The sequence below is a fragment of the Kogia breviceps genome, chromosome 7 (genome assembly GCF_026419965.1).
Source record: "Kogia breviceps isolate mKogBre1 chromosome 7, mKogBre1 haplotype 1, whole genome shotgun sequence".
Taxonomy (NCBI): Eukaryota; Metazoa; Chordata; class Mammalia; order Artiodactyla; family Physeteridae; genus Kogia; species Kogia breviceps.
This window is the reverse complement of record NC_081316.1, coordinates 14210552-14220736: the sequence shown is the minus strand read 5'-3', so window position 1 is coordinate 14220736 and position 10185 is coordinate 14210552. Positions and strand designations below refer to the sequence as shown.

The 10185-nt window shown below is 52.5% G+C and overlaps 1 long non-coding RNA gene across 1 annotated transcript; it reads left to right on the top strand.

The window, feature by feature from the left end:
- The first annotated feature begins 6651 nt into the window (after nt 1-6651).
- LOC136794471 (uncharacterized) lies at nt 6652-7480 on the top strand. The gene is made up of 2 exons (XR_010841273.1): nt 6652-6812; nt 6960-7480. It is a non-coding gene; the product is annotated as an uncharacterized lncRNA (long non-coding RNA).
- The last annotated feature ends 2705 nt before the right edge of the window (nt 7481-10185 follow it).

Genomic DNA, 10185 nt, shown 5'->3' with positions numbered 1-10185 from the left:
AATGCTGGAAACGTTCAGACCTAGGTTTCAGTCTTGCTCTTCTACTCACTAGGTCAGGATCTTTGGCAAGTTACCTTACCTCCCTGGGACTCAGTCTCCTCATCTGTCAAGTGGGGCGGTGACAGTTCTTACTCCAAGCAGTGATGGATAAAGTGGGTCGAGTGTTGAACACTGTGTCTGGCACGTTGAGCTGTGCGATTCGGAGCTCCATCCCTCACGAGAGACACATGGGCCTGGGTGCGAGGTGGGTGGCCCTTTGGGAGACATTTTAGACCTCCTGGGAGTCAGAGATTCACTCGCTGACACACACATGCTCTGTGCATACAATGCGCTCACACCCAGCTTGTGTACATCACTCCGGCCCACTCGCGTGCTGCACGCCCACCCACACCCGCGCTCCTGGACCCCCGTCCTTCTCTTCTTTGTCCTCTGAAGAGTTCCTTTCCAGCCCAGCCGTCTCAGGAAAGAGAGGGGCTTCTCCCCGGTGCGAGGAGAGCTCCCTGCCCCCTGTTTCCTACAGGTGATGAACACAGGGAGCCTACAGGCTGGCCTGGGGCTCCTTGAGGGTCAGGTTCTAGAATGTTCCCTGCGAGGGCTCACCTCTGCCTGTGTCTGATTTTCCTGTCTCAGGCCGAGACTGAGACTTGGAGGCCGGTTGGAGATTTCTGCTTTTGGTTGTGAGCCCTGGGCCTTCTCTTTGGGATGTGGCTGTGTGGTCCATCTGGCGCCCTCAAGTGAGGACAGGTGCTCTGTTTAAGCACCAGGGTGGAGGTGGAGAGTGGGAACAGCTGTACGATCGTGTGCGTGCTCTCACTTCCATGCCTGGAACAACAGGCACTCAACTGCCCTTTCCTGAATGCGTCGTGCTCTCCCCTGCAGGCTGTACCAGCGGCTAGTCTTCGTTAGCAGTGAGTTTGTGAAGAGACTGCTGACCTTCACTCCATCAGAGAGTGGGGTTCAGTTCCAGGCAACCTGCTGTACCTGGGAAGCACCCCTTCATGGGTCCAATCTCCTACGTATTCGCTGCTCTGGAGGGACAAACAAGGGTGAGGAACAGCCATCTCCTTCGAATAGTTGACAACCGGCTGCACAGCATAAGGGAAGGCGCGTGGGCCCCCCAACTAGACAGAACCAGTTTGATATCCTGGGTCCTCTGCTCACTGACTGTGCCACTTGCACAGGTGACTCCCCCTCGCGAGTTCAGCTGCACCCTCTGCAGAGCAGGTAAGAATCCCTACCTCCCGGGCGGTGGAAGGATGGATTGAAGGAGGGTCCGGGGAGGTGCTGGTGCAGCGCTGAGCCAGGTGCTGGACCAGCCCCCTTTCCTTCAGCGGCATCACAGCATTAATGAAGATGCCCCACCCGGGAAACCACTCAGTAGCAGGGAGCCGGCCAAATAAAACAGATACCTGCATTTAGCGGCACGTTATGTAACCATTAAAACAGCTGTACAGCAGGTGTGTATACACATGTATGCATATGTGTAGATATGTGGGTTTATTTTCAAATCCATTAAAAAAAATTAGGCTTATTGAGGAACAATTTACGAACAGTAACATTTACCCTTTTTAGTATACAGTTCTTTGACTTTTGGCAAACACATATAGTCGTGTAACCATCGCCACAATACAGATATAGGAGAGTTCCCTCACCCCTAAAGTTCCCACACGTCCCTTTGTTGTCAACCAACCCCTAACCCCCAGTTCCTGTGACCTTTTTTCTGTCCCTATAGTTTTGCCTTTTCCAGAAGGTCATATAAACAGAATCATACAGAAGGTTGCCTTTTGTGTCTGGTTTCTTTAACTTAGCAGAATGCGTTTGAGGTTCATTTATATTGTAGCAAAATATAGTAGCGACAGGGCTTTGTTCCTTTGCACCGCCGAGTGGTATCCCCTTGGTTGGAAGTGCCACCCTTTGTTCATTCACCACCTGAAGGACGTTTGCGTGGCGTTTGAGTTTCGACAATAATGATTACAGCCACTATAGATGTTCCCATACAGGTTTGTTTTGTATGCATGAACATAGAGTTTAATTTCTTTTGGATAAACACCTAGGAATAGGATTCTGGGGTCATATGGGAGGTGAATGTTTATCATAAGAAATTGCCCAGCTGTTGTTGTCCAAGTACCTCACAGCAATGTAGGAGAGGTCGCCCTCTACCCGGGAAAGGAAGAAGCCCATCTCAGAGCTGAGGGGCAGAAAAGGGAAAATGAACCCAGAAGGAGAGACTCGGGGTTGGGGGATCCCCGGGAGCGGAGATGGAGGAGACAATGTGTTTTTCTCATGAAAAAGAATACATTCTTGGCGACATATTTTCACGCCTACGTTGATCTTGTTTCCTCCACCCACCCCTTCTCGTTATGATCTGCAGCCCCGGCAAAGCTTGGTGCCGCCCCTCCTGGTTTTGACTCAGAAGAGGGTCTCTCTGCCCCCATTCCTGCTCCTATAGCTGCAGCGAGCTGGGGCAGAGACTTTAAAAAACGCCCTTTTGCAAAGAAAATCAAACCGGTGAACTAAAGTTTAAACGCACACACACAAGTGAATTTAGAAGCTGGTCATTAGATGAACCGGCTGTTCAGACACTGGCATTACACACCGCAGGCTTCCTGTGAGCCCTGCTGCTTCCACAGCTCCATCGGCGCCTCCCTGACGGTGCCAGGCGCCGTCACCTGGCCTTCTCGTTCCAGCTTCCCGGAAGCCTGGGTGAGGCAGGGGGCCAGGGTCGCCCTTTAGAGGCGAAGCAGAGAATTTAGAGCTGGGAGAACGTGGACACCACCAGGCCCAATCCCTTCAATTTATACATAAAAGCAGGTGAGGAAGGAGGGACTTGCTTGAGGCCACACAGAGAACGAGCCCCCGGAACCTCAGCAGACAGTGGCTGGGCATCCTGGGCTGCGGTGGAGACACAGGCAGAAACAAGGCTGAGTAGCAGGGACAGAACCCCTGCCTTCGATGTCACGGTCGAAGGGGACGGGGGTGGGGAGACGGGCTCTGCAGACCCAGTGCGGTTGGGGGCGTGGCCGAGGGCGTGAGCGTGGCCATGCTGCTCGGTCCAGTTGGCGAGCCCTCCTTGGCCACCAGTCCCTGACATGGACCCGTCCCGCAGCCCCAGAGGCAAGTTTTACTATCCTCACTTTACAGACGGAGAATCGGAGGCTCACAGCACTGAAGCAGCTTGTCCACACTCACTCAACAATTAGGTGCTGAGTCTCTAGACCATGACAGCCATGGTGCAGAGGTGGGCTTGGAACCCAGGTGGGTTCTGCTCCAAAGGCCCTGATCAAGGAAGGCTTCACAGGACACCTTGACACCTGAGCTGAGTCTGATTTAATTCTTTTTTTTATTTTTGCGGTACGTTGGCCTCTCACTGTTGTGGCCTCTCCCGTTGCGGAGCACAGGCTCCCGACGCGCAGGCTCAGCGGCCACGGCTCACGGGCCCAGCCGCTCCGCGGCACGTGGGATCCTCCCGGACCGGGGCACGAACCCGTGTCCCCTGCATCGGCAGGCGGACTCTCAACCACTGCGCCACCAGGGAAGCCCCAGATTTAATTCTTTTGATTAATCTGAAACTGGAAAATGAGCTGGGGCTTACTGGGAAACAGGGGTGATAGGACTGTAGACAGAAGGAAAAAGCAGTGTGAGCCAGGAGGAGGGAAAACCTGGGTCATGTCAGGGTCAGGCAAACTCTTCCTGTAAAGGGCCACACAGTCAATATTTCGGGCTTCGTGGCCCAGGTGGTCTCTGTCTCTACCATCGTAGCTTTGTAGCCCCCAGAGCAGCCATGGACAATATGTAGTGGAGTGAACGAGGTTGTGTTCCAATGAAGTGGTTTTTACAAAAACAAGTGGTGGGCTCGATTTGACCAACATGCCATAGTTTACCGACTCCTGGTCTAAAATAATAAGAAAACCCACATACCCCTGCATATGTTTTTAGGTGACGTCAAACATTTAGAAAATTGTAAATACAAGAGCATTACAAGAATGACATTTTTGGGCTTCCCTGGTGGCGCAGTGGTTGAGAGTCCGCCTGCCGAGGCAGGGGATACGGGTTCGTGCCCTGGTCCGGGAGGATCCCACGTGCCGCGGAGCGGCTGGGCCCGTGGGCCGTGGCCACTGAGCCTGTGCGTCCGGAGCGTGTGCTCCGCAACGGGAGAGGCCACAACAGTGAGAGGCCCACGTGCCACAAAAAAAAAAAAAAAAAAGAATGACATTTTTGGTATATTATACGTTGCATACAGGCTTTATGTGTATATTTTCTGCACATCCTTGGAGTCGCATATGTAGCTCATTCAATTAATGAAAAATGTCTGCTACGTAATCTAAATAGCCAGGCCAGGCATTACTGTCAAGCCAGTCAGCCACATCAGAGTTGATTTCTTTTAGAGCAAAGGCTGACACTTTTTCAACTCAGAGAAACAAGATGTTAAAGTGCATTTCCATGACAACCATCTCACTTCAGAATTCTAACCTAAAGCAGTAGATAGATAAGCAGGAAGCCTCCTTAGAGGTGGGTTTGTGGTGATGTATTTGTTCCAGAAGTCCTGTCTGCTTGGAAGCTATACATTAATCTCCCTATTGGTGTCCCAGTATGCTTACACCTTAGGGCATGCACTGTAGTTTCAGGATGCTGAGGATGAAGCTCTTCTTTTGTAAGGTAGGAGAAGGGCTCGGGTGAAAGCGGAGGTGGCCAAGGAGAATGCATACCTCCTGGAAATGAGGACCCAGGAGGGAGCCCAGGCTGTTCACTGAGGCCCTGTTCTTGACTGTGGGACGCAGTGGGAACTGCTCCGTGGTGCCCGGCAATGACCTTGCTGATGAGGTCTCCCTCCTCTGAGCTGAGGATGGTAGACCTCTCTCTAGCCGGGACGGGTGGCCGGCTGTGGAGTGGAGGCACCTGCCTTAAAAGCATGTCCAAAGGCTGTGCTGAAACACCAGGATCAATGTGGGAGACCCTGACTTTGAAAGAGTGGTTGGCCCTCTTTGTGCTTCTGAGGGTTAGGACTCGAGATTGCAGGAGGGACTGGGGGTGTGTGTGGTCCCTTCAGCTTTTTGGTTTCCCCTGGCCCTGGCACCTCTCCTTCTGAACTCTTTCCACTGAAGGTAACTCACTACCTTGCCTTTCTTTCTCCCTCTTACCTCTTCCTTCTCTTCAGACTGTTTCTCTAGAAAGAAAAACACCTCCTCTGTCTCTTTCTCTCTCTGTGTAAGCACGTGGGCTTGTGAGAAGAGCAGAACTTGAGGCACAGAACAGACACAGTCAGACTTTTGCACTAAGAGACCATCAAACTCCAGCAGGTCTTCTGGAAACATGAGGCCGTGTCCCCAGGATGACTCCCCGTAGGCACCTGCCTGGAAAGGCTCAAGGCTGCCGGGACCTGAAGCCGTTCCTTGGAATGTGATCACCAGGAAGGACGGGGCCCGTGTCTCCAAGTCTCTGTGGGGGGGATAGAAGCCCAGCTTCCAATCCTGCCAGCTGGCCCACCCCTGCCCACGTTACTGTGCCGGTGAGCACGGCGCAGCTGGGCTGGGTACACTGGCCCTCTGGGGTCATCCTCCTGTCTCTACCGCATCATTACGTGTTTTCAGAGTGCCCGTGTCTTTTTCCAGTACTGTTTTCCTATCAGTGCTGTTGGGGCTTGAGGTGGACTGCCCCCAAATATACCACAATGGCATACTGCTTATTTCGAATTAGAGTTAGTTAAGAAATGGCCAGTGCGAGAGGGATGTTCTGACCCTCTTTCTGTCTCCCTGAAAGCAGGAAATACACCTCCCACGTGAAAGGGGCACTCCCTGCATCGGGAGCTAGAAGGACACCCTTATTGCCAGAGACAGGGAATTCGGGGGCAGAAGCCTATAGAAACACCCCTTGTTACTTCTTTAGTTTACTAACCCAGGCCCAAGCTCTGCTCAGATTCCCCCCTAAATGAACACACAAAACCTAAGTTTTTTTGTCCTGTCAATTTCTCACAAATTTACTGCTCCTTTGTCTAAAGAAGTACGAAAGCGGCCTGCTTTGGCCGCTTCTTTGGTCCCATTTCCACGAGGCCTCCGTGTACATGCATTAAGATTCCTTTCTTTTCCTCCGGGAGTCTGTCTTGAGTCAATTGTATTATTAGTTCAGCCACAAGAATTCAAGAGGGATAGAGGGGGGCAGGCATTTCTCCCTCCCCGACAGCATACAAGCCAGGTAATCTTATCTCATAAACGCAGAGCCTCAGTGCTACTCAGAGTCAAGACATCTGTTCAGCGGATAAATCACCATGTGCCTGGCGGTGGCTGAGCACCTGGGACAGAGAACAATCCAGGCGAGCCCCCTGCCCTCAAGCTCTGGGTAGTGAGAGGTCACAGGGGTGCTTTCCCGCACTCCACACTGGCTTCTAGGCTCCCAGTCGGTCAGGCCTGACCTACATCACCTGGGCACCCACCCCCTGTGGATGTGTTGTACTCACGGGGCTACTGAGTTTCCCTTCCCTGCACTCCATACCTACAGCTCGTCCTCCCGCTCATTCTTTCCCCACCAGCCACCTTCTCCCCTCTTTTGTGGGTGGCCTGCCCTCTTCGGATGGCCCCTTCCCTGCCAATATTTGTTGCCTCTGTGGTTGCTCTGAAGAGGACAAGGGCCAGATGGGTCTTCCCGGAGCTGAAGGTTCTTGGCGTACATATGCGTGGCCGGACTCCTGATGGTGAGTGTGACCTCCCCTTCTCCTCTGCTGCAGGTCCCTCATGTGGTCATGACTGTAGGCGTGACAGTAGGTGCCTGGCCGCCCGCTCATTGGGATCCTGCCAGCCAGAAGCAAGCAGGAAAAGCAGGTAAGTTCAAGGAATTGTCCTGACAGCAGCCATTTAGTATAGATTACTTAGCCCGCAGGCATGGAGTTTGCTTTATTAATTTCACTATTTCATCATCCTTTAGGCTTAAAAAAAATTTTTTTTTTTTTTTTTTGGCGGCACCGTGAGGCATCTGGCATCTTAGTTCCCCGACCACGAATGGAACCCGTGCCCCTTGCAGCGGAAGCTCGAAGTCTTAACCACTGGACCACCAGAGAAGTCCTTAGGTTGATTTTAATGGAGCTAAATAAAAGCACAGGAAGAGTTTTTTGGGGGAAATGCAGATTAGCGTGAATTCTATTGAAGACACAGTTCAGCTCTGTTATGGACTGAATGTGTCCCCCCATAATACATGTTGAAGCTCCAGCCTCCAATGTGATGGGATTTGGAGATGGGATTTGGCAGGTAATTACATTTAGATGAAGTCATGAGGTTGGACCCCCCCCCCCCATGATGGGATTAGTACCCTTATAAGAAGAAGAGAGACCAGAGCTCTCTCTTTCCCTCTCCTCCTTGTGAGGACACAGTGAAAAGGCAGCCATCTGCTAGCCAGGAAGAGGGTTTTCACAGGAACTGAATCTGGGAGCACCTTGATCTTCAACTTCCCAGCTTCCAGCACTGTGCGAAATAAACGTCTGTTGTTTAAGCCACCCAGTCTGTGGTGTGTTGTTATGGCACCAGAGCTGACTAATACAGGCTCCTTCCCAGCTACACTGAGGTGCGTCTGGGCTGTTCACTGCTATTCTCAGGTTTCCTCTTGGAGGGCTGTGTTCTTTCTATGGTGTGAGGGTACAGGAGGGGCGGGGGAGACACACCTGTGATGGACAAGAACCAGAACCATCCGCCTGCCAGAGCCCGGGACCTCAGCAGCTGGAAATGTGTTGAAGATTCTCAACCACGAGCGTGACTCAGCCACCGGTGAGTGCTGGCTCCCAGTTCCTCCTGTAACTCCCTGATTCTCTGGATTCCAGGAACCATTAGCGTCGTGACCTCCCTCTGCTCTCCACATCTTTCATGTGCCTTGTTACTTTCACGCCCCCGCTCCTGCTTCCTCACCACTTGGGTTAGCGATCTGCCCCCAAGGTCTGATTGCGCATGCCCTCTTGCGGCTACTCTTCCTGCATCCACTCACTTCCATCTCTCAAGCTGCCCGCGGCTCCCAGTGCAAGTTCCCGAGAGAGAATCTGATTGGTTCAGCTCGCCGCATCCTAGCTCCGCCTACCTATTGGCTGTCCTTGGGTCAGGTGATCCCACTAGGCCAATCAGCTCTGCGGGAGGCAGCGTGGTCACATAGTTCAAACCTGACGGGAGAGGCAGTTTCACTTGGAGGGATTTGTGGGTGAGGCAAGCATGATTGGTTCAGGGCACCCAGGGGAGGGGGCAGGGCCAGCACCAAGCTTTGGCCTCTGGAAAGCTGCTGAGGTCCTGGGTCTTGTCCCAGGGGACATTCATTGACTGGTATTAGAGACTGGAGCTCACATCTCTCATAAGACCTGATTCTCCAGTCTACCACTACTATTTGGAAAATAAAATCTTTGAATCCAAACTTTTCGTTTATTTTTTTCATGTCTCAAATACCTGTTTCTTTAGAAGCCATCAGGAGCAGTGAGAGAGAAGAGGGCTCTGTCCCCTCCACCTCCACCCCTCACCGGGCCAGATGTCCTGTCTTCGCTGAGGGCCCACAAGGTGAAGAGGAAGAGCTCCAGCACCTGTGAGGGGCCCACTGTGGGTGCAGAACCGGTTCTCTGAGCAAATCCAGCTGAGCTCTCAGTTCAGGCACGGCTCTTGGGCTTCTGTTTGGTCAATGGCAGAAACCACTGGAACGTTCACATGAGCTCATGTTAGATACTCTCCCAAGCCTCCCCCTCAGGTTAGGATGAAAGCAAACCTCAGACCAAATTCCGTCACACACCTAGGCATTTATTAAACATGTGTTCACCAAAGAAGCATTGAGCCGTCCGTCCAGCCTGTTCTGAAGGCAGAATGAAGACACAACCCTCGTCCTTTCAGGGGCTGTGACCACACCTTGCATGACAGGCTCACTCAAGGCAGGATTCTGGTGCCCAGATAGCATCAGGCAACCAGAAACAATCCAGAGCCCGGCACGGGCTCGCTGGGGATCAAGCCCCAGGTGGCGCCCCTAGAGAAACAGGTTCCTCTCTCACGCTCTGCACCTGCCAGGGTGGAGAGTGGCTCTAACATATTTTAGCCAGCGTACATCTCCTGAATGGCACTCATTTCACCAATGAGAGATCTTGTCTAGCCCCTGTTATCCTGATTATTAAGTCCTTAATTTTTCCAAGGAAAAATCAGTTCCAGCATTCAGTTTGCTAATTTGAAAATCATCTCTTGATGAGTTAAAGATAGGTAAGAGCAGCCACCTCTTTCAGACATGGTGCCAGCCTACTGCCCCAGGGTGTGGTTTCCTGCTTAGAGAGCTCACGGAACCTGGGGGATTCTTGGGAGACCCTAGCTTCTGTCCCTTTTGTCTTTCAAGCAGCAGGAGAATGTGTATAGGACCGAGCATGACTCTTTTCTGGAAAATCTCGAAGAAAGCGGCTGGCTAGAGTTGCCCAGAGAGCAAAGCCAACAGGAAGGGTGTGGAGAGAGTAGTCTGATGGTGGCAGCATCTGCCCTGAGGTTGGGCACAGAGCCCTCTGCCTCCCATGCCTCGCCAAAGCTCCCAGGAAAGGCGACCCTCTTGGCCTTCGTTTGCAAGTCCCCCACGTCCCACTTCAGCACTCCTCTCCTGACCTCCTACTGCTTCCCCCATTCCCACCCTGACCACTTATTCCAAAGAGCCCATCCCCCACGGTCACCCCCGACACCACCCAGCAACCCAGGATCCCACCTCCACATGCCCTCTCACACAAACACACTCACACCAAGACGTACCCATCTCCATTTCTTCCATGCCCTCCCAGAGAGCTGAAAGCCATGGCAGGACTAATTTTTACTAAAATGCTTTAAAAGAGATTGGCCCTTTCTGGAACCCCCAAATGGAGGCTGACATTTCAGACTGGGGATCTGAGCAGGGGCCCATTTGATAAGCAGCAATTGTAAGTGACTCTCCTTGTTCTTCTACCTTCTTATAGCCCTGAGCTTCCAGAGGAGTCTTGGGAATTGTTCCAGCCTGGTTCTCCACTGCACTGGGGGATCAAGGGACCCACCAGCTTTTGCAGGCTTGGGAAGGTAGAGCCCAGGGGAGGGTGATGTCCCTAATCCTCAAGCCAGAGTGGTAGCGGCTGTGGTGACACCACGGAGGATGGCCAGATAGAGTGGCCATTCAGGAGGGTCCCTGGTGGCAGAGGCCACCGAGGAAGCAGGAGCACACCCAGCACATGCCGGGAATTAG